Raw genomic sequence first — 26,101 nt, 5'->3', positions numbered from 1 at the left:
TTGTATAACGGCGTGGTGTTGTTTAACGCGAATTCGTTAAGAATATTAGGAATGGCGCGTTTTACTGTAACGACTATGGAACGAAAAAAAAACAAAATGAAAAGTGTCAGGTAAACGAATTATTGTTTTCGACATATTAATTTTGAATCGCGTACCGTGTTCATTATTCAAACTACATATTTTACTCATTTTAATTTATTTTATATTATAATCGCAGCATTAACTGTTTATTTTTTATCATTTAAAATATTTAGTGTGTACCATAATAATGTAATTTAATTTAAAAGCTATTACTAAAACAACTCCAGGATGTTTAAATCGTGGGAAATCAATTGTTAACAATACCTTCTCAATTGTCTCCGAACGTGGCTCATTGTGACAGCTCTGCAGACGTTCGTAAAAAAGTACCAACTGTTCCAAGTATAAGAAGTCTGTTATAGGCAAAAAAATATCATTAAAAACATATTTTATATTGTATTTGATCGTTCAATCCATGTTAATTAGGCATGTGTGAAGAAACACGTGTTAGATTAATGAGTTATTCTAAAGTAATTAATTAATGAAAAATGATAGAATTTGTTTTTTCTCATATCATTAGGAGCTACTAAGTAGAACATTATAAACACATCAAAATCATTTAATGCTAATCAACTTTTTTTTTTAAACTATTATTGCAACAGCATGCTTAACAGTCAGTATCATTATAGGCGTGAGTATATATTATATTAGATTTATAGATTTTAATACATTGTTAATCGAAATAATATGAGTAATCGCACCACCATGTAGGTATAATATGCTTATGAGTTATGGTATTATTATAATTTATAATAATATATAAGTGTATAACCGGCAATAACGATGCGCACGAACAACCGTGACCTTTTATCAAAAAATAAAATACTATCATTGAAACACAATTCGAGATAATTTCTGCATGTACATTCGTTTTCGAATTTTGAAACATTGAATAACCACCGCATCGTCGTGCATATATAGTCACGCATAAATAATATTAAACGACTAATTATACTTAATATTGTTGTGAGTGTGTGTTATTAAAGGGACCTCGTGCAAGTATGCAACTCTTCGAAATAGGCGCTATTGAATATGTCTTGTAATTATATAAGTGTCGTTTCTATCGACACAGACTGCAGTGGGCGGTGGGCCTATGATGGGGTTGCAACATGGTGGGTATTATATAGTATATGTATGCAGGGAAGGTAATAATAGTACTGATGACGGCAAATAGTGATTACTGATTGTTAGTATTGTGAAGTCCGTCTCGTTTAATAATAATAGGTACACGGCAGTTCACAACAGACACCGATCAGTGAGAGGCTATATTCGATAAGCGTCCTATTTTATGAGTATACTTATGCAAATATCTATTTAAGTATCTAACAATATGTTTTAGACTAGGTATGGATGATGAATTAATGACAATAATTGAAGTTTCTTATTTAAAGATCCTTTTATTCCGTCTGACCCCGTCGTTAAAGTAAGGCGATACATGGTGTGGGGTGGGATGGGTCAAATAAACATATATGCTTGAAAAAAAACTATTCCTATTTATACAGAGTCCAACAACTCTTCCCCGAGATATCAGGTTGTATAAGGTACTAATGTACTAGGTCGCCCGCTGACCACGTGCAGAGTTATATTACTATGAGGTATCTGGATTGTTGTCTCACTGTATGTGAGGTGGGATGCAGAGCGATCTCAACGCTTCAGAAAAATTTTAAAGAAAAACCAGGTGCGTTGTGCCAAAGATTAGCATCAATCACCTAGGTACCTTCCTGTATATATTCCATATTATAATACCTGGTATACAAAAGTATATGTAATTACCATGATTTGTTTATTAGGAAAAAAACAAGTTAGTCGTGGTTGATACATTATTTAAAAAAATATATTTTACATTATTATCTGCTGGCATACCGCTTCGTCTGAAAGTAATTTGAAAGTATGTTCAATGTGACAGTCACGAGAAGTCCTAAACAATATATTACTATGCGTCTATGCCCGCTATAGTCAAACACGTTCCACGTTATTGATTGTATAGCTGCTGTTATTCTCATTATCAGTTGCTCAACGTATGTTAGAAATGTGTCGGAAACCAAGACATTTTCCCTTCCAATGATATTGATAAAGTGGCATCCCTCGTTTTTCCGTTTCCAATGCGTTTCATATTCGGTGGATTCTTTTATGTTCAACCTGCGTATAACATTAATAGGTATTATATATATATGTATATTATGTATTATGCACACAAATATATAAATATCGCCGTCAGCGGGGTATGTTGGTTTAGTTTTATCATCGGTTGGATTAGGGTTCGTAGGAGATATTTATATCTATGTGTGTATATACCTTGGTTAGCTGGTTAGCGGGGGGGGGGGGGAAATGACGGAAAACGTTATGAAATATGTAGGTATGTAAAAAATAAAACCACTGAAAATACGCCCACTATCCTGGAAAAAGAGATACGTGCAAATACAGACGCGTCGTGTGCATTGTGCATAATATACACGGTAATTCACCAAGTAGGCTATAGTGGTTATAGTCCCCATTTTTTCTTCAACTGTAAATCTATTCGAATTCTGATTTTTGGAATTTTTAAGTGTATTCAAAGACTGTATTTTCAGATAATTAGGCTTTTTCTGAAACAATCGGAGTGTCCTCTGGCGATACTAAGAATGGAATCGAGCATACGAAATTCGCTCTATATATCCATGTAAACTGTTAAGTTTGAGACAGTTGATTTAGAAGATTGGTTACGATGATCTGAAGATTATAGTAATTAATATTTATCTATCATTATTTTATCATTTGTTAAGATTTGTCCGAGTATAATAAATACTAGATATATCACATCTATTTTTGATTTTAGATTCAGAGCGTCAACTATGAAATAGTTGGTACTTTTGAGAGGCCAAAATTGAAAATTATCAGCACTTTTTAAAATAATTGTTTGGTAACCTACCAAGAAGTTAGACTTTCTTCTCTCTTCGCTCACAGCTATATTTCATCGAATACAATATGGCTGAATTCATTTTTAACTCATCCGCATTGCAGATTACAGTGCTTACTCAATGACGAAGTACACTATTATTGTACAGCAGAGCGGTTATACATACTTATACTATCCCTCTTTTTATGAAACGAAATTATTTGCTTAATCTTTTTTACCGTAAAAAAGAATGGTTTGCATTTGAAAGAAAAGGAGTTTATTCGTCGCCAATGGACATTTTCTCATACTGCTGCAGAGTGCAGATGATATAAAATACCTATCTAAATAATTAAAAATATGGTTCTTGGATATTATACCGTGCTTAAAATCTCCAGATATCACAATATTTGAATAAATTCATAATTGAAGGGTAAAATGTGGAGTCGAGCATTATCGGTAAATCGCCTTGTATAGGTATAATTATTAATATTTACATTGCAATAATAATAATTATAATAATATGTGTGTCGTTATTATATACATGCGAGATATTTATCCGGAAATGTATGACTCATAGGCGCTGGCCGAGATTTATGTCGAACGATTAATCGTGTAAATACTCTGTGCATCGGTGGCTGCAGCTGTGGCAGCGTGTGCGGAAAATTCCGCTGCAGTGATTTATCGACGAAGTCGTCCGATTCTTAGTCGCGGAAAAACCAAAACTCGCTCGTACAGTCGTACCTATCTATATGTTTATTATTATTTATAACATAATATAACGTGTGACATTACGAATATTATGTTATTATCATTGTTATTATGACGTACCTACCTATGTATACACACGACGACGTCCGCGAACTCAAAATCATCGTCCGCCTTTTTATCATTATCATCATCATCATCATCATCATTATCATTATTACTATTATTATTACTATTACTATCATGATATATTATACGCTATACGTCGGAGCGCGTACAATGTATAACGATAATACACACACACACACACACACACTAAAAGTTCGTTTCGGATGGCCGCGATAATACACATACACTCACACCGCACACGCATACACCCAGATAAGGATCCCGTAATTAATGTACGCATTAGCCTCGGTATATGTTGAATCATTATATATATATATACACATATGAGTGTGCCCGTGGTGTGTGTGTGTGGCTGTGGAGGCCCATTATTTCCGTGCAACCGGCCGTTGTGCAGGCGATGGGCTGCGCTGCTGTTGCGGCGAGAAATGCATTTCGAATTAGATACGCACACCGCGTCGCGTATACGTACATAATATATCATATTGTGTATATAAATCATGTATATACATTATATACATAAGTATATTATTACATACACAATATGTATATACTTAATGTTGTGGACGGTAGAGCTACGCGGCGACTGTGCATAATATACATGTACATATCATGGTATGTACCTATATATTATTAATATGCACGCATATACGTGCGTGTGTGTGGTGTAATATTGTATGGCTATCCCGCGAGTGTACGATAATATTATAGTATATATATATATGTATAATATCGGAAACACGAAACGGCGACTGTCGAAGGCGGGTGTGATGAGATCGCCGGGTAATGCGAAAAAAATTTAGATGGATTTTACCCTGTTTTCTGTCGTATATTATTAAACATGTATCAATATAATATATTAATCGCGCAAATACATCAGCACCGGCCGTGTAGGTATACCTATATATTTTAGGTATACATGAGCGTATTTCGCGTATAGTCGTGTCGCAAAACTCGTAACGACTTTACAATGTTTCGTGTTTTTTTTCCCCCCCGTTTTGCTGCTTTGCGCATCTGACCCCCGCCGCCGCCGGCCGTTCGTCTCTTGTAACTTTTTTTCACATATTTTAGAATTTGATACGCGTCACGAAATTCGATTAAACCTGATACTGCAACGGATGCGTATGTACGTATACGATCGACTTACTTATATGTGCTCACGCTGTATATATATATATATTTAATTGCGACGGACGTGACTTTTATAACTCGCGTATATAATACTGCATGTATACCGAGTGTGTTTATGGCTTATGATAATAATTATTCGAAAGCGCTTTGTATACGGCTCTTTAAATCAATTCTATGGTCTCACGGTGTTTTTTTTAACACCTTTTTGAAATTGGCATATATTATGTTTTCGAGTGTTGTACTTTATACATATATATATGCACGAAACAGCGTCGTTCGTCGCCTTATACGTATATTACCGACCTCGTTTTACGATCGTCCGATCGACGGCGCACATTTTTATTCGAACGTCGTGCGGTAATCGCACGTTTGTAACAAAAAAAAAAAAAAATGTATAAAATGTTTGAATCGATTCAAACCGCATCGCGATAACACGTCATGCAAAAAGTGCATGACAAAAAGTTTCCTGTGCAGTCCTGCGGTCGAATGTGCAGCGTCGGTGACTGCATTTGTCTCCTCCGTCGTCCTCGCCATATACCCCTCGCCCTTGAGTTCCGGTAATTGTAGCAGTCGCGCTGAAGTGTTATCGAGACGTACGTGAAGTTGACTACCACACATTGTGCAATTTTTTCCAAACAAATCGTAAACAATTGTAAATTTATTGTACACATGATTGTAAATTCAATCCCCGAATACGTATAAGCTCATCGATAGTCATATTATAGGCACTCCGTATACACTGCGGCCACAATCATGTAATAGCCTATGGCGCTCAGTAATGGGCGAATGACGACGACTGAACGACGCATGTGGTAATGATAATAGTATGTGTACATGGTACAGCTGACGCTCTCGAGTTCTCCTGCAGGACACCGTCGTTGGAGGTTTTACGGAGGAGACCCGATTTTGACGCTCGTTGGGGGGGGGGGGGGTGCCCGGTTGTCTTCGAACGCACGATTTCTGTACGGGAAACACCCGTGCCAAAGACCTAATCCTTTGTGCCGGCCGACACGCATCACGACCCAACGCGCATATTATACCTACCCATATAATATATTATGTGCGCGTGAATATGACGTTTGTTCGGTGTTTACAATGTGTGCCGATCGGACCCTATAGACCGCCGCTGCCGCCGCCGCCGCCGCCGCTGCACAGTCGTCGTTAAATGCGTGTGTGTGTGTGTGTGTTTGTCACACACGCGTCGAGACGGAACGTTTAAAAACGTACCTCTGTATAAATAATGATGTACGCATAGTGGAAAATCTATATTATACTCTTTCGACAATAACGACGTTTCGTGTACGTCGTAGTATACGGTGTATTCATTGCGCGTATTACATATATCCAGGTATTTTTCTGTTTTTATATCAAAATGATATATAGGTATACATATCATTTTAAACAGTGTATACCTAGGTCGGACGCCGGTAAGAATTTAAACACGACCACCGTTTTCGCTCTAATCTTCACCTCGCGAGTAACGGGAAACGTTCGTTCATAATGGAGACGGTACGTTCGCCTGCTGCAAACGAACGATGCGTCGTGTTAACGATTAAAATAAGAAAAAAAACCTTTTCTCCAAACGAGATGGAAAATTCGAAAAATAGAAAAAATTCACTTATATCTCGATGTTCCCAGCATATGTTATGGGGAAGATCGAAAATACATGGTTTCAAAATATAAATTGTCGAACGCCCATCGTACAGCTGAAAATAAATATAATTAAAAATATACGAACCTTTAATACGTTTATATTTTTATAAGAATAATTTATCTACGCGTCAAACGGCTTTATTTTTATAATTAAAATAATAATGATGAATAAGTACAAAAAGGGTTATTACCCGATCGTTATATTATTATATAGGATGTACTCCTGCAGAATATTCGTTAATTAAAAATGTGTTGGAATTTTAAAAGTATATTGGTATATAATATTATGGCATACTTGTTTTTCATGAAACGTAAACGATTTTCACTATATTTTATAATTATCTCGGTACTTCAGATGAATTCAATTTTTCATTTCGGTGAATCACGTCGTCGGTTTACAGGTTCACGCACGCTACAGCTGGAAACGTGATTCCGCTAACTTCGATACTTAATTCCAACTTTTCTTGGTATACCCATGTATTGTGTAAAAATATGCGTTCTCACATCTTCTGAGTAACACGGAACGACGAAATAAGTTTGACGTTATTAGGTTCGCTACATCAGCCATAATGTAATGTAATTATTGACTATATATTTTCTAAACATTTTCTGGTCCTAAAATAAACATATTTTATGTGTTTAGTGTAGCACATTATTGTTACTGTAATATGTGTTCGCCGAACAACAAGCGCGTCGTGAGCACATTATTACCATTATTACATATTATTATTATTATAATATGTTTGTATACAAATAACGCAGACGCGTCGACGGACAATGTCCTAAAAATTCTCGTTCCGGAAATCGGTCGTAAACTCGTAAACTAATTAAACTTTACTTGTTCCGAGCGTCTATATTCACGTCGTGGTTAAATAAATATTATCGTACATAGCCGAGTGACTTCGTGCGGCCGGCAGAGGTATTGTAATTTACAATCGTCGTCCTTTTAATGGGTTATATTATGTTATTTGTGAAATCGTTTGATGGAAATGTAAACATTTGTCTTCAGAATTTCCGTGACACTCGATAATGTAGACGAATGTGAAGTTTGTTTTTCCAGCTCCGACCGAATATTTATATATAGGTAGGTACTAGGTACACTAATAAAAGACCGGATAAACCTATCTAAACGAAAATCGTGAAAGCTACTGCGTGGTTAAAATTTAAATAATCTGAGAACCTTTTATTTTTCTGGCGACGACGACAGTGTTTCTTGAGATGGATATGAATGATGTATACATACAATAACTATACTACACCACCGATTGGTGTAAAATGGGTAAAATCACTAAAATCGCATATCACATAACGAGACGAGGATATTTTGGAGCACGTATACGTTGATTTGATATGCACACGATAATAATAATAATAAAGGTTCTAGACATTGTATAATAATTATTATTACACCGAGGTTATTCCTTCCTTCCTTCCTTCCTCTTCATGTTGTCGTGTACAAACCCATATGCCCGTAATCCTCGGTAGACGACGGACGGGACACATAATATGATATATTATCATATTATTATCCGCTTTTTAGAATTCCGTTCGAGTAATCAAGGGAATCACGCGTGTGTGTGTGTGTGTATACGCACATACGGTTTTTTTATACTCTTTTTATGGGTGTGCTCGCGTGCGTGTGTTGCGGGAGCTCGAGGCGCGTGTGTAGGAAAAAAAGCACCGGAGGAGAACAAATAAAACGTAATCCGACCGTGTGCGAGGTGGTGACCCTTTTTCAGTTTTTTTTTTTTTTGATTTGGTCGACGGCATGCTGGCGGACGCAGGTACCGGCATTATTGTCGTCTGGAATAAATAATCGTACATAATATACATTTACACAATCAGAAACGTATTGTGTGTGTGTGTATGTGTGTGTGAGAGAGTGTGTGAGTGTGTACAATGTATATAAATGCGGGTCGGCGCGCCGTCAACAAAAAAAGCAAAAAAACGGAAACATCAAAATTTTTTATACTTTTTTCTATTTTTTTTTCGCCATACCCATCGACAAAGTAATAATTTGAAGACAAAAAAAATCGACCATTATATTGTATGACACGTTGCCGACCGTCGCCACGGGTAATTCGATAATATGCCTACCTATACGCGTGCGTACACACAACGTATATATATAATTATAATGTGTAGAAGAACGTACATAACGCGTTTTATCCAATGAATTCGTTTTTTTTTCCGTTCTCGACTACCGGTGTTCACCTAAAGCAAAACCGGTATTCACGCCGATCGACTGCACCAGACTCTACGGAGACGTCGTGGTTTATAAAAAGTATATATATATACATAACGCGCGTGCGTGATGTGGAAAGCACTTCCGAACAGCGGAGGAATACTGGGAGGTAAATTAAAATTTTTTTGTTAATCGACGGTACATTGATGGAATAATGTCCCGAGGTGATTGGTAACGCGGAAAGCGGTCGTTCCGGGCAAAAAACAAATTAATTATTAGGTTAAAAATTGGAACGCACGACGCCTCGCGGAGTAATAAAATATAATAGTAATAATCGAAAAAACAAAAAACTCAAGTCTACTTTATTATCTTTGTTGTGTGCGTGTGCAAAACGTGCTGAAACTCGCTTTTTCCGATTTATGCGTGGGGTGACACACTGACACGACCTTTCGAAACTGCAGAAATCCATCACGTCTACAGTGGATGTGAAAAACAACGAACAGACACACGCACACTCGCGCTGCCGAGTCCACAATAATGTAAATTTTGTTTACGTTGTTGCACGGTCGATTTGTCAGATTCACAGGATGTGCCGTGATATAATGTGTATAATAATAATTACAGACGCATAATAATAAGCGGTGAATATTGAAAGCGCGGGTAACGATTTACCATATTTCACAGACACGATTTTTTTTTTTTCGCGCCGTGTAAACTGCTAACGAACGTAATTATTGAACATCGACGTCGGTCGCAGCGAGGAGGAAACGCGCACACGCGCCGTTCGAACGATTCGTAATATTATTATAGAAAATAATATTACATTACACAATAACAATAATAATAATAATAATAATAATAATAATAATATCACAATAAACACGACGACGATCGTCGGTCGTGAGCGCCGCCGCCGTCGCTGTCATGATGATGATGATGATGATGTGCGAGCAGGACGGTTAAAGCTTAATCGGCCCGCGTATTATGGTAGTGCCATAATATATTATTATTTTAATAACGATACACGCCAATCGTCGTCGGCGGTTCCCCCGGGCCGCACACACACACACACACACACACGGCCGTGCCATATTATTTCCGACCGTTTGGATCGAACTCTGCAGCAGTGCGCACCGTGCTCGGATATAATATTATATCATAAACATAAAAGTGCCTTTGTACGTGTCATTATCGTGCAGTAAAACTTTGGCGCGAAACGACCTTAAATATAATAACATACAACTGCCGTACCTATATATATGTTTTTCGGGTAGATATATTATATATATATATAATTTGTAACGCGTAATTCCACTCGTGTTCCGCAGTCGTACATATATATATATATATGTAGGTATACGCCTCTGTAAGTACGTGGGAAATTCCTCTGCGCCGGGGGTAATGGGCAATTAGAGGGAGGAAACGAGGGTCGATTAAAATGACGTCGGCACACGACCCGCGCTCACCCCTTCGCCGGGACATGCTCGGCGCTCGTATATATATATATGCCGCATCGCGATATTCGCCCTCTTTTTATTTTTCGCTTTTTTTTTTCTCCCCGTTTTCCCTGTCGCAGTGTTCTGGAATTCGCACTCGTCCACCCCGCGGCCTCCGCGAAGGGGATCGAACGGTTTTTCCTTACCGAAACGCATTCCTCTCGCTGGCACACTCGGCTTATACATTGTCCGCACACACACACACACACGCACACACACACCGTCCAACGCGAAATGTCTTTACGACATGACGTATAGACCCCAATATTTCCTAGAGTTTTTTCCGCACCCCGCACCACCCTCTTCGTCCGACCGCGACCAACCCAGACGGATACTAATCATTCTACCTATCGCGGGATTACGTGTGTGCGTTATAACTTATTATGTCGTCGCGAAGTCGCAACGCTCTTTTCGTTTTTATTTTAGGATTTCGAATGACCTTCTTTTTTTTTTTTTGCATTACACATTCTCGTCCTTTACCGTTGATCATAATTCATAGTAATATGTATACACAATTTATTGCCTCGTACGCGCCGCCGTGACGCCGTTACATTGTTGTGCGCTCTACATGCGATAATATGCACATATATATATATACCCATTGTACCACCTATGTATACACAATACAATGTGGGTATACGTATATATACGGACGCACGCGTATACATAATACATAGTATATATGTATATATATATGTATAGGTGCATTAATAACCGTGCATATATTCCAAAGGGGATGGGTCGACTTTGAACGGGCGGCTCGCGATACGTGCTTAATGTGTGTGGATCGTCATCATCACGAATGCGCTCTACGAATTTAATTAAATTCATTGTCGGCCGTACTACACAACGTACGGTCCGCGCGCACATAGAATTTACATTTTATTTTCTCCTTGTTGCGCGATCACGCTGCGTTTCGTGAGCGATGATGTTACCTCGAACAAAAAAAAAAACGGCTTGTGATGTATTCAAAAGATACTATTCTCGTATTATAATATATTATACTACATAATGTGTAAAATGTGCCCATAGCCCGTGTACGGTACACCGGCTATTAGGGTCGTCGCCGTTATTATCTACCGAGTCCGTGTGTCGCGGCGAGGGGGTGCAGTACTTTGGGGTCTGCAGTTTTTCTATGGATTATTATAAATAATCATAGTTCGTATCATTGCCTCCGCCGTGGAGATCTGGAGATACGGTCCGGGTAAAAATCGTCAGTGTACTATCGATTTATTATAATATTATGTTAGGTATGTCCACGTATACGTTTACGTTATATTCACATCGCGCGATATTCATCTGCATGACCAAAGAAAAATTAATGTCAGCTTATGACAAATGATGGTTTACAAATTCCGATTTACCGGCCGATAGTGCAATCATTTTCGAGTGCTTACGATATGTCCATCACAAAATTGCCGTGTGGGAAAAATTGGCCTGCTTGGGTCCAACGTTCGCACCCCTCGTTGAAAACCCGAAACAGCGCCCCTGCGGCGCGAGCACTTTACTCGCATATATTAATGTATAGTTGTTTTAATCACCGTCAACCATAAAAAATCGATTACTTTTTCCTTTCTCTTTTTTTTCGCAAGAAGTCTGTTGTACTCCCGTGTAGTTCGCCGCGCCTACTATTACGACCAGAAAAATACTTGTTTTAGGACGACTGTCGTCACGGCCGAGGTTATAACTGCGATTCGGACTCCGCAGTCCTCATACAAATACGATATGTGTATTCAATATTATGTATACACCTATACCGCGTTTCCGTGTCAATTATTTGTACAGTAAACGATGTAGATTATTTTAACACGGGCCATTATCGTTTACGTTTATTTAGTTTATCGAAAGCAACGAGAATAATTAGGTGCATACGATAATAATAATGTAAAAAAAAAATAATTACACTTATAAAAGCGGACAGCAGTTGTTGTGGGTACCTATACTATCACAAACGTATAATCTGCACAATTATAACATCACAAAACAACACACGAAGCGGTATATTCGTTCACGTGAACCTTCGTGTAGATTACGTTTTGATTGTCGTTATCATTGTGTTATTACCATTAATGTTTCTTTATGTTTTATAATAATAATAATAATAATAATAATAACGATCGTTGTTATTAACGATTGTTTATTAGCATTGATAATAATTGTATCAGCTGTTACGTCACGGAGTAATGTATTTATGCAAACTACGTTACAATTTTAAATAATCCCCTTTATATATAGAGATAAAACGAGTTTCAAAGTTTTTACTGCCGTGCGCCAGGAGCGTCGGTCGTTCGGAAGTAAATCTGCGTACGGCTTAAAGCCCGCGCCGCCGGCTCTCCGCCCCGCCGCCATCCATCCTCTCCGCCATTACCGCTGAAGCGCTCGTCCCTTAACGTTTTAGACTTATTTGCATTTAAGTGTGTATATATGCACAGCGGAGCGAGACCGAGGTTAAACCGTTCGTTTCGTAGGGGATGTTGCCGGGTAGGGGATTTTCGCATGCAAAACGAGCCGGGGTCAGTTTTGGGTTCCCGTGAGCTCAGAATTCGAGAGATGTTTTAAACAAACCTAAATATTGTTGTTGTTGTTGCTGTTATTCTTTATTTTACTTTTGCTCGTTTCAAAATACCGGAAACAGGAAATAAAATAACATTGACGTTGCGTTTTTGTTTTGTTTTTTTTTTCTGTGGCACGACGGTCATACCGTACGACCCTCTTCTGTCTCACTCTCATCCTCGCCGCCACTCGCAATCCCAATCTTTTATTCAAATGCCGAATGCCTTTGAAACGTCCATAACGATTTCCGCGAACGCTATGCATATCAATTTCTTCTTCGTCGTAAACGGGAGTGGTCGTTTTAGATATCAAATCTCGAAGAAAGATATTCTACTTAGAAACTTGTCAGAACTGTTTTCTGCTTATTTCAACGGAATGATGATAACTGATAAGTACCTACGTATCACGATAATTCAAACTTAATATGTTTCCAAAAACTATTCGGCAGATAATGATTTTGACGGTGACTTGGAAAAAAAATAATACAAATTATCTTTATCGCGCTATTCTTGAAAGTTCGTTATGTGAATAATTAATATGATTCGCTTTGGTTCCCGGTATTTTGTTTGTAGTATTGTGCGTGAAAAATATTATATTATTATTTGTTTTTCATTCGTTTAAAATGTTTTCACCCTTGAGGATGTCCACTGACCGTGATGAATACACATTTTACGGGTTATCAATAATAATAAATAATAGTTTTAATAAAAATATATAATGTGTACCTCGTATTCGTTTGAAATTCGATAAAAGACGCGTTTTTCCGGTTCCATTAAACGCTTAAATTGTGTATGAAGGACCTACATGTCCTTCGTGCAATAGATTATAATTTAAAAAACATTCATCAACCAAATTTTCGATGCATAGATAAATAATCATGTAGTTATAAATAAAGGTGATTACACCAGCCGACCCGATGACGGTGATGGGCATTCATTAACCTCGGAAAATTAAATTCTGAACGTGTTATCAATAGTTATATTTTGATGTTGTTACCTATCACGTGACTGGGCTGCACACCAATTATTATGTAAGGTCCCGTTCGTGAGAACTGGTTTTTAAATTTTTTTTCTCTGTGGGGCGAACGAGGCAAACCACGATTCGGGCAACATACGCCGTAGTAATAATAAAAAAGGTGTTGTCGAAATAATTCGGTTGATAATAATAATACGGCAAATCCGCCGTCACGTCAATTCCGTCCGACGGTTGGTTATAATTGTATACAAGTCGTATTATACGCATCAGACGACCAAACAGCTATTATTTAAATTAGGTACAAGGGATGAAGAAGTGGACGATCGTGTTGTTTATTATCCTAAAGCGCGATTGGAAAAGTGTATAATAAAATATATTGTCTTATTTGTTAGAGGCTGTATTTTAGTTGGCCCGTTTCTCTTACAAATCACTATACATATTATATTCTAATATATTAGATGTGTTTCATGTATATAAGTATTTTACATTTTAAACGTATCGAATGTGTACACACATAAATCGTTATATGCATATAAGTTTATAACACCATCACTATGTATACATAATATATTATAGTTTTGTGCGCAGTGGAGGCTCGTGGGGTTCACATTATGCGTGGCACTGATATTTTACCCCCTTCCTCGATAATTCCTAATGATTTAAAAATTATCATTATACTATATTTCATTTACTGACGATAATATATATTTTATTATAAGAAAAATGTGGAATTTAGTATGCTTAATAATAATTAAGTATTAATAAACAGTATAAATAAAAATAATAGTCTTCGAATAGTACCTATTTTATATGTCAATAATGTGGTTATTGTTTTCGTATTCAAACAAAATACGGGGAAAAATAATTACTAATAAAACAGAAGACGACGGCCGAAGAGACCGAAGACGGCCCATGATATTCCCAAATAAAAATAGAACTCGGGCACAGTGATTCGTGCCGACAAGTTTAAACCTGCGGACGATTTATAATACGTACACGTCATGCCCGTTCACGAGTCGCCACTGTTTTTGCGTCTGACCTGAGTCGCATGAATTTCCGACACAGATATTTACCAAATGGTATTATAAATAATAAATAGCAAAAAGATTTGAATTTCGAAATTAAACTATCCATACAATAATAACGATTATATTATGTGCGTGCCACAATTTTCGTTGATATTCCGCTCCGAGTGAACCGTATATTATTATTATTTTTTTTATTGTTATTGCTATCATACTTTTCAGACATGAAAGGCATTTTCTATGCATCTCCGAATGGCACACCCGTATTTTATTTTCAATAATTGCCGTGTATATCTTGTAATTACCTCTAGGTCTGTGATGGAGAACATTATTGTGCGCCCAGCAGTTTACTGTCAATTCAAGTGCTTAATATTATACGCATCTACGCGGTTAAGTAATGTTGTTGTTGTCTACGCCTTGTGTTACCGAAGTAAAAGCTATAATGAATAGTACAGAAATAGTCTGTTACAGTGATATTTTGTTTCGATTTGTCTGTAATCGACGTCGATGTATCATTTATACGAAGACAAATCATCATTTATAAGAAAAAAAATCGATTAGGTGCTTTGCCGGATTTTATAGACGATTCTATAAAGTATAAACTGCCGATTATTGTGTACACTCGCTTACGAACAATGATTAAAAAAAAACAAAGGGAGAAAGTTTAGATTTCGCCAATCTTGTGTACGAAAATGAGTAGCAGTAATTGTTTTTTTTTTATATACATTGGCGGCGGATCACTAGTTTCTGTCTTTGGGCTATGGTTTTCAATTGTGTAACCCATTATTCGATTTTTAATGGATGTTTTCTATTATTTATTTTTTAGGTCTTACAAAGAAATTACTTTGGTTCCGACCAATCAATCTATACTCATCTTTTATGTCGGAAGATATTTTTCCGTTATTATATACATTGTTTTCCAATTATTGAAATATTTTTTTTGTTAATTAAAATACCATATATTATATAGGTACGTCATGTCCATAGGTAATAAAAATGATTTGATTAGGTAGTAATTATTCATAAAATAAATTATCATCGTTCGTTATCTAAAAGTTTTATTGATAAATGTATTTACATCATAATATACATGTGTGATTAATTATGAATGATGATAAATTTTTTGTACTATTTGAATTTGTAACCATTAAGTCCATAAGTACGTTCACAGTGAACAAATAATAAATTGTAATAGTTTAAACTCGCAAGAAAGTAACGAGAGCTTATTGCAAAACGTTGATAATTAATGAATACACGTCAATCAACATAACATTACCATGATACGATTATAATCTTTTGCTTAAAATTAATGTTTGAGAAAATGATCGTTTAAAAAATTAAGATTTAAAAAAATTAAATTGTTCAAGATAATTGAATTACTGGTCCGCGCATAGGAATATTTTGTTTCGAATAAAACGATGAATTTTAAATTGTCTCAGCCATTATACACACATAATAATAATAATAATAATAATAATAATAACAATAATAATGTGATAGAATAGAATTAAATTCCAAACTTATTGCCGGCGTAATTAAAACAGAATATCATTAAATCGAATGCGCACAGTGCGCACTCGTAACACGGGACTTATCGAGGCCAAATAAAATAGTTTGTGAGTATGATTAGTAATTGAACAGCCTAGAGCTGCAACAATGAGTCGTGTACACACAAATACACGTGTATGCGTGTGTGTGTAATTTCATGTCGCCCCGTCCCGCAGGAACATAGAGAGATTATGGTATTAAAAATTTTGTTTTTTTCGATTGCACTTCTTTGAATAATTATAATAACGACACATGCACAAGACTCGACCGCCCGTTGCCTCTAGGCCGGATAATAACACAGTGCGTTGCACACGTATAATATATTGTATAATATTATTGTATATAATTATTATTTTGCTCAACGAGACTTGTCATATTATGTATGTGCCTATTACAATACACGATAATATTAAACATAATATTATATGGTGTTATATGTAGGTACATGGTACGATTGGTGGTTGGCGTGCGTATACTTGTAAGTTGTAACATACCACACGACGGTTATCTGTGCGAAACGTATTTATTTTCGAGTGCACGGAGCATCCGTACACCTATATACCTATACCCTATACTCTGTAAGTCGCACGCAATAGATCAATTATTATTGTTTATTATTATTATCATCATCATTATTATCGTCGTGTGGCGGTCGGTATAATTTCCGAACCGAAAACGGTTACGTGCGTGAAATCGACAGTGTATATTGTATACTGTATAGTTTTTATTCCGGATATGAATGTTATATACCCATAGTATAATATATACGTATATATGTACGTATATATTTATACATGTTTACCGACCTATACCGCGGTATACATGGACGGACGCTTACTTCAATACAAAATCGACGAAACCCAATATTACTTGCGCGCACGATGCGTCCTCGACGAGTGTATATTTTATATTGTATAAGTATACTATGAAAAACGTATAATCCCACATTATAATGATATTGCGCGTCGTGTATTGTTATTACCGGCGGGGGATAAAGATAATATGAAAAAAAAAATCAAAGATAGTATAATTACCAACCAACCGGGCCGGCGGCGGTGGCAGCGGAAGTGCGTATATATATACACACCAAACACACCCCCCGACAGCTTAAGTATAATATTTAATACGATGTGTATATATAGACGACACTGTACGATATATATATATATATATAAATCCATAGGTACCTTACTACCCTTATCGGGGCTGTTTTATGCCCCTCGTCGCCTTTTGCTCGAAAGGGTTTGTATAGCGCCGCGGAAGTTTCGGGCGCTGCAATTATTTTCACCGTACGCGTGCGATATAGAATATTATAATATTAATCATCGCAGTTTCGTACGGTATACTATAGAATTTTTATTTTTATTTTAATTTTTTTTTGTTCTCGTTTTGTTTTCTCACCCTCAACAACAACGCACGGGGCAAGTCACTCGCAGCGCCGCGTCGGGGCTCGCGGGCCGACGCGATTCCCCCGCCGCGCCGAAATTCCGAAAGCGAGTACCAAAGTTTTCGGGACGTTTCGGGGCCGCGTGGTTCGGGGTGAGGGGGGGGGTTCAGCATCGCCATCAGCAGCAGCAGCAGACCTCAATACAGCCCGCAAACGATGCGGCCGCACACAGAAAGTCGGCGGAAGAGGGTGTATAATAATATATATACGCACAATGCGCTGCGGTCTCTCGTGTACACTGCAAGGCACGCATATTGTGTACACTATATGCGTGCAGTATAATGTGTATATATGTAGGACGAGGACGGGACTTCTATAGAAGAATAGAAACGATTTCCGACTGCTTCTCGCCCTATTCAAAAGCGGAGGCGGCGGCTCTCATTATCTAATAATATGTACGGCAGACATATATAAAACATTAAGCGCGCCATAAAACGACGGCGACGAATCCCAAATGGAAAAACCCCGACCTTGGCACCGTGGTGTGTGTGTGTGTGTGTGTGTGTGTGTGTGTGTGTCTTTTTTCTTCTCCCATCATTCATTTCACGTAGGTATATAATACAACATAATGCATGCCTAGTACACGCGTACGATATAATATATTTTATATATATATATATATAGAAACATATATACTACAACAATGCGTGATTTTTCCCGAACAAAAGGCCTATGGGACTCGGCGACTGTACATAATATATTATCATTATTATTATTATTATTATTATTCTTATATACGACTCTAGAACGCGATGACGACGACGACGACAACTGTAATATGACGACGATCATGACGTTTAAGTTTATAACGCGACGTGCACAAGGAGTCCAGCGTATATAATATACACCACGGTCGTTAAAATATTTTTTTTGTTCGACCACTCGCTCGCACACATACTCACGAAACGTTGTGGTTTCGAGAAAAGAAAAAAAAACGATTGCCCGTCGTAAATTTGGTGGTTTTTTCCTCGGTTTTACAAAACACCGAACAAAGATGTGAACGGGAACATGTACGCACACACACAGTCTCCGCACACAATGGCAGAGACGATGTGTTTTAAAATGAAAACGCCGTGGCCGGAAAATTTTGCGTGTCCGACGGCTGCGATGTGTGTATTATAATATATTATACATGTACATGTGACTGTATAGCTAGAAGATATATTATCTAGGCAGGTACCTACATCCGCCCGGCTTACCGCAGACGGACGAGTATAATAATTAAAAGTCCTTTTGAAACTGGAAACGGGGGAAAAAAACGGCCAACTCCACTCTTCCGGACGCTGTTCTCGTTCTCGAAAATTGATTGAATAAAACGACACGAATCGCTCGCCACACACGAGCGGCACCATATTATTTAAAAGATTGCTTTAATATTATTATTATTATTTATAAATTAAGTAGGTTTATATGATAAGGACATACGAAACAACGAACGCGAGTATCTGAATATTTTTTATGTCCCCTCCTCCCTACATCTCGCTGTATATTATAAATATAATATTATCATAAGGAGGTATACCTAACAACGTCAGAAATGCAACTCATCGTATTATTTTAAATGTTTACGTTTTATATATTTATACACCTGTGGTTGAATAATAACTGACCAATCTACTATAATACCGTAGTGTTGTTTTATGCAGCGCTCGCATTCGCCCATCGTGACGTATATAACAAAAAATAATTAGTATTACTATTTACTACTTTAAAGTTATATATAATTGAGACCACCGTATAAATCATAATTCATAATATTATATTATTATGTTGAGGCCACGCGACGTATACGAAGAATGTTGTTTGCAAAGGACACAATATAATAATAATATTGTGCAGTATAATATTATTATGTCTTTTCGAATATATTATTACTATGCGTTTTGTTTGTATACTCGGTTGTGTGTGCTCGGGCAGGACAAGGAAAACGTTATGCTGCCGACGGTAAACAATAATAATAATATGTGTTTGTATGTATGTGTGTGTGTGTGTGTGTGTGTGTGTGTGTGTGTGTGCGTGTGTGTGTGTGTGTGTGTGTGTGTGTGTGTGTGTGCTTATAAGAAAACAAAAACTTTTGTGATGTGCCTAACGCAATATTTTCACAGAAAAAAGACTCAAGCGTGTTATGGAAAAACACAATAACGCTCGATGATTATAATGCGCGTTTCGTAAACCGACGAAAAATGTTTGTACATACGAAAAGCCACGACGAAACTCTATATAAAGTACAATAATAGTTGGAATAATAACAATAACAATAATAATAATAATAATAATAACAATAATATAATAATACAATATAGCAGCGGTTATACTGTGCACGTTTTTCAAGGCAGTTATTTGAATTTTTCGATTTGGTTCGATTATTAATTAACATTATTATTATCGTATACTGTTATTGACGAATTCTCGGAGGATATAATATAATATTTTTATGATAATACCGTCCATTGTTTGTTTTAGATTCCAAGCGGAGCGTATATTATAGCCAACGCCGTATGTCGAGTTCACAATATTATAATGACGTGTGTGGTTTTATTCACTTATTTTTCGAAAACCACTGGATCATTTTACATTATTGTATCAAAATAAATATAAAGGACCGATTGGAAACTGAACTCAGAATACCAATACCGTATTACGGTATTATTATAATATTATAATATTATATTGTACTTTTCACGGGTCGTGTTTTGGATTTCTCTGTTTCCGAGAACTGCACGAAAAGCGGCAAAATGGCAATCTACAATCGGCGCACTCACCCGTTTCTAACAAAATTTCGATCACTGCTGCATAGTTACGATTACTGCAGAATCTCGTTTTGCCGCCTCAAAAATACTGTTACAACCACGCCAGCTTTTGATAATACCTATAACATGTTACCGGATTATATAGAGCAACGCTCGAGTACGTAAACCGTGGTTAGGTCAGGTTAGTTTAGATTAGTGCGATCGCCGTTATCGGAAAAATCTGCGAAAAATATTGCCAAGGTATTTCATATACCCAGACTATCCCAGTGGTCTACTGTCCTTGAGGACCGTTCAGAGCCGCTGCTATTGGCTGGGTTTTGGGTCGGTGCCTTGTAAGTGGTACCCGTACGATTTATCGTATAGGTACATAAATGTAAAATCCCAATTAGAATATGCATCCTTTATTTGGTCTTCAAATAACATAGGGGCAACTCATTATCTTGGAGCTCGTTATTTAGCTTTAAAATCGACAAAAAGTCGAACGTCCATGACATTCAGATTATAATGGAGTATTATCTTATTTCAATAAACAATCGTTCGTTACAAGAAGAAGTAACATTCATAATTCATTTTTATTAGAACTATTAAATAATTGTATAGATTGCCCTTATTACCGGAACGATCAAATTTTCGAATTAATACCAAATCCACCAGAAATTAATAAAGTTTTTTAATTAATAGTGTTTATTAAACATACCGAAAATCATTACCTATGAATATACTGATGACTGATGACTGATGAGCGATGACCATAGGAAACACTATGGATATTAATTTTAATTATTAATAAATTACGGCTGTACATTTTATACCACATGTACTTTGATATATTAATTGAATGTGAATTTTATTTTATTGGATCTGTGTCACTACAAAATTGTATATATTTATTATTTTGTAAAGGTAGTTTTTCCGCCAATAAAGATACTAATAAGTAATATGGTGATGCGACATAATAGGATCATAATATGACCTTCACAGAGGCGTCGCTTGGAGTAAAGTCATGGGGTAGCTTCAGCAAGTATTTTGAATAATATTTTTAATTCATTTGCGGTCTTAAACTATAGTTGAGTGTCTCATAGTTTGTGCTGTGCCCGCGCGTTGTCCGTTAACGGAGTGTGTAGCTGCGTTAAATTGGCCCCACTACTTCATATGTTGATTAATGACTACGTATCTTGACGACGAGCTCTCATCCGATATTATGTTATAATTATTTATAGTGCGATACTAGTTACTGGGTTTTACTATAGAATTCGTATTTCATCACAACAACAAAAAAAAATGTTATTTTCGTAATATTATAAATTTATAAATATTATATTATTTTTATACCGAGCATTACTGACATACTGTGTTTATACTTTATAGCGTACCGTCGCCGGATGTGCGTCGACGATAAACCATCAACCATTATTAAATTATGAAAATAAAATATAATAATGTTTGAAAATCAATAACAAAGTGTATAGTTGTAACTTGTAATATTATTGGTGCCGTCGTCGTCAACAATAAATAGTTTCCTGGGAAAAATATACACAATATAGTTTCGCTAAAAAAAGATTAATTTTGAGTTATTATACGTTCATATCTGACACGATAATCCTACGGTATCACAGTATCAGGCATCAGCACAATTATAAAAAACTTTATTTAATTACTAATTTTTACTTGACAATACCATAAAGAACTACTTAAATGACACAAAGTACAATGTTGTAACCAACTAGTGAATATAAAACAAAAATGCTAATGTTTCCATAACGAATTCATGACTTTCGGTCCCTCTTTTAAAATTTGTCATTTTATTTATTGAGGAGTAAAAAACAATATTCTGCAGGCTAAGCTCGCTCGAGCCCATAACTAATTGCTCCTATGGCCAGAGTAGAGTCCTACCCAGTCCGGCTCTGTGTACGTATAATATACCATTATATCGGTCACGGAACGACACGCGTTTTGACGTCGTCGGATTAAAACCGTTTTTTTAATTTCCAACTATTCGTTCATCGGGGCGTATAGGTACGTGTTTTGGCCAAGGTTCAACAACGCCTGCCATGTACCTACCTATATGTCGTAGATCGATTTATCGCAGACTATACAGTACGCATACTATACAGCTATATACGTACTACATTTTAAACAGACAATATCGACAGAAGTCGTCTCTATTATGTGTATAATATAAGAAACGCTCGCGATCTGCGGTGGCATTTTTCTCCGTCTATTTCTCATCTGCAATTTCCGAACGCGGCTTTTTCGATCGAACCGGTATCTGTGTTGTGCGCACGTGTGATTTTTTGCCCAGCGGCCAGCAGCATTCGTCGGACGACGATTCGAAAATACGAACCGTCCGAACTGATATTCTCGGTCGGCCTTATACGCATCCGTCGTCCGTGCACTTAGTATACATATATATATATATATATAAATAAATATATATTTGTTTCCATTGGTTTTAATTAAAATGCCGTAGCCGCGGTGAAACACGAACTCGGCGCTGAGAGGCGGGCATGCAGCGAGTACAAGAAATTATAGTTGAGGAGTTGTGTGGGGGGAGAGGACACGCCGTCGTCGCGTCCCTCCGAGCCGCAGGGGAGGGCATGAATAATAATAATAATAATAGTAAAAAAAAATTACCAGTTCGGACGCGAGCGCGGCAGAAACGCGATACGTCCAATAAAAATTAATTTAGTGCCGCCATGTGCACGAACCAGTATTATATTTTATACGTCTGTAATTCTGTATATAGACGCACTCGGTCTCGGTGTGTTTAAACACCGCGGCACTACGAATATTATTATTATATATAAATATAAACAATATATTGTGTTTACTGCAAACATGTACATTGTATATTATACACAGTACCTACGTGAAACATGAACTGCAAATGCTCCACGCAGACACGCCGACCCAACATAGAACTATAGTGTGACAGCGAGGTCCTTTTCTTCAACGGCTCATCTCCATAGTCCTTCTTCTTATTCTCCTTATTATTATTATTATTATTATTATTATTATTATTATTATTGTTATCTTTTAACTATTGCTCGACCTAATCTTCGTCGGACTGACAGTCTGTCTGTCTTGCTCATCTCTCTCTCTCTCTCTTTGGGTATGTCTCTCTTTCTCTCCACTTTCGCGTGATCACATATTATATTGTTAGATTATTGTGTGCAACGCTCGTCCAGGATTATAATAATACTTGTTATTATTGTAAGCACCAGCCCTATGTCATCCGGTTTTACGTTCTCGAAAAGACCGCTTGCGCACACAAAGGTGGTACGGACAAGGAGTGGGTATATCTGAAATGCCGTCATTTACACCGTGTAGAGTATAGATATCTCTAAACCTATAAAATATTATATGGTTATCGTGGAGAGTGGTGTTTGCGAAAAACCTTAATCGTTAATCCTGCCGACAAAGCTCGTTTTTCTTCTTGCTTTATGCCCGTAGAGGTATATCATTTGATATTATCATAAATTTATAAGGTACCGTACAAACTCGAAAACTGACAACTACAACTAGGTATAAAATATTGTATTAATTCAAAACGTCAAGACCGCCACAAGTCACAACTGCAGTAGGTATAAATATGAATTGATATGTTTATGATTATATATGCGAGTTCAAAAGAGGTTTGGAAAATGTCGTATGGCTTTGACTTTCGACTGCAGTAAGTGGTAAGGGGCACGAACTGCTTTTACATATTTTATGTATCACAAAAAATGTTTCTATATAGTCTTCATTAGTCGACATGTAAATGAAAACATTTCTACCATAATAATTGCTATATATGGTCGTGTTTGTGTTATATACGAATGGATACATAGGATTTTGTCGACGTAGTGCTCTAAACAGTCTCGACAGCGCCGTCAATGCCGCAAAAAAATAGAAAAGAAGATACATTAGATTTATCACAAAATGTGATACCTAAAAATATTTTATACGTGCATAATAATACCATACATATAAATATTTTGATGAACTTAATTGTGAATGCATACAAATTAAATAATTATATCCATAGAGAAAGTTTACATTTTCGTAAGACCGTATCGTGTTTCAATAAAACCGTTTTGTTAAAAAATGTCGAGAAAAGTAGTTTAATCTTTTGTCATTATATACCTCAAAGCTCCGACACATTTGCGCCGTTAAAATTCGCTGTTTATATCTCGTCCCATATAAGGGGAAAATGGTGGTATAAAAATGTATAATGGCGTTTTTATGTGGAGTTTGAAAAAAGGTCAGGATAGTTACTTATATTTATGTACCTATGTATGCGTAGGTTATATAGCCATAATATATATTATATAGGTAATAAATTCTGGCTGTGAAGTTACGTTCAATATGTTCGTCAAACGTTTCCGGCGGAGTCTGACGCCTGTGTAATTCCGTACATATAGAGATCATAATCATCTAATAAGTAAAAAAAAAAATAGATCAAACATATTTCGTAGGAAATTGGGTTTGGGACCGAGCATAGAATGAAAGGGACGCGCATGAAAGGTATGAAAGCAATTTTAGATCCAAACGATTTCATTGTGTAGTATAGACAGTATAGTTTCTTTTGTATCCTTTACACGTCGGAGTATCCACATTGTAAATTATAAAATATAGCAACCCCATAAAATGATAATAGTCATTAAATGTAAAATGCTGATGCACATTCCACGCAGTATACAGTAGTGGGTAGAACCGGTAGAAACTGAAGACACTGCAGGGGTATCTATTCCTTGTATACAGGTATATTATACTAACCTGGGAATGAATTAACATGGTGTCATGGTACGGTGTTTCAAGTGCCTATATGTACGGCGTGATTCCCAATTAGGCGGAATTAAATAAAAGCGTTGTATTGTAATATAATGGGTATATGCGTTGGCCATTATAATTTGATATACGTAGGTAGGTAAAAAAGGCGTTTACGGTTTTACTTTTCCCCGAATGTTTTATTTCGTCTGAGCAATCATGTCTTCGATGCTCCTTGTTCGGATCACGGGGAGGAGTCTGATGAATAAATCATCGGTGTACAAGTAGCACTCCGTATATGTATGTATATATACGAATACGATATGCCTGTCTTTACGTTTGGTGAACGCTGAAAGTATTATTGCTGGAAATTGAAAAGAAAAGTCTTCTTCTAAGACGCATTTTCAGATTTATGTGCATTTCCCTACACACATATACACACTCGGAATGAAAAGTAATCTCTTGGGATTTATTTGAATAATATAGTTTGCCCGGGATATATGGATTTTATACCGGTATATTGTGTTATCGCCGTGAGGGAAATTATACTGGGAGAAGGAATATTCGCATGGAAACATAATACAACATGTCCGACAGGACTTAATGACGGACGTCGATCGTCATATTAAAATAATTTATTATTGTGATTTAAAAAATACATGAGCAGAGACACACACACACTGCATGAGTTGGAAAATAATAGGGCGCGCGTGTACGATAAGAAACTTGAATTGGAATATCATCGAAAAAAATACAAACACGAACGAAATAAAATAATGGAGCCGTGTATCAAATCGGTTAATGG

Source organism: Myzus persicae, unplaced genomic scaffold (assembly GCF_001856785.1).
Source record: "Myzus persicae strain clone G006 unplaced genomic scaffold, MPER_G0061.0, whole genome shotgun sequence".
Taxonomy (NCBI): domain Eukaryota; kingdom Metazoa; phylum Arthropoda; class Insecta; order Hemiptera; family Aphididae; genus Myzus; species Myzus persicae.
Note: the sequence above shows the minus strand (reverse complement) of the source record.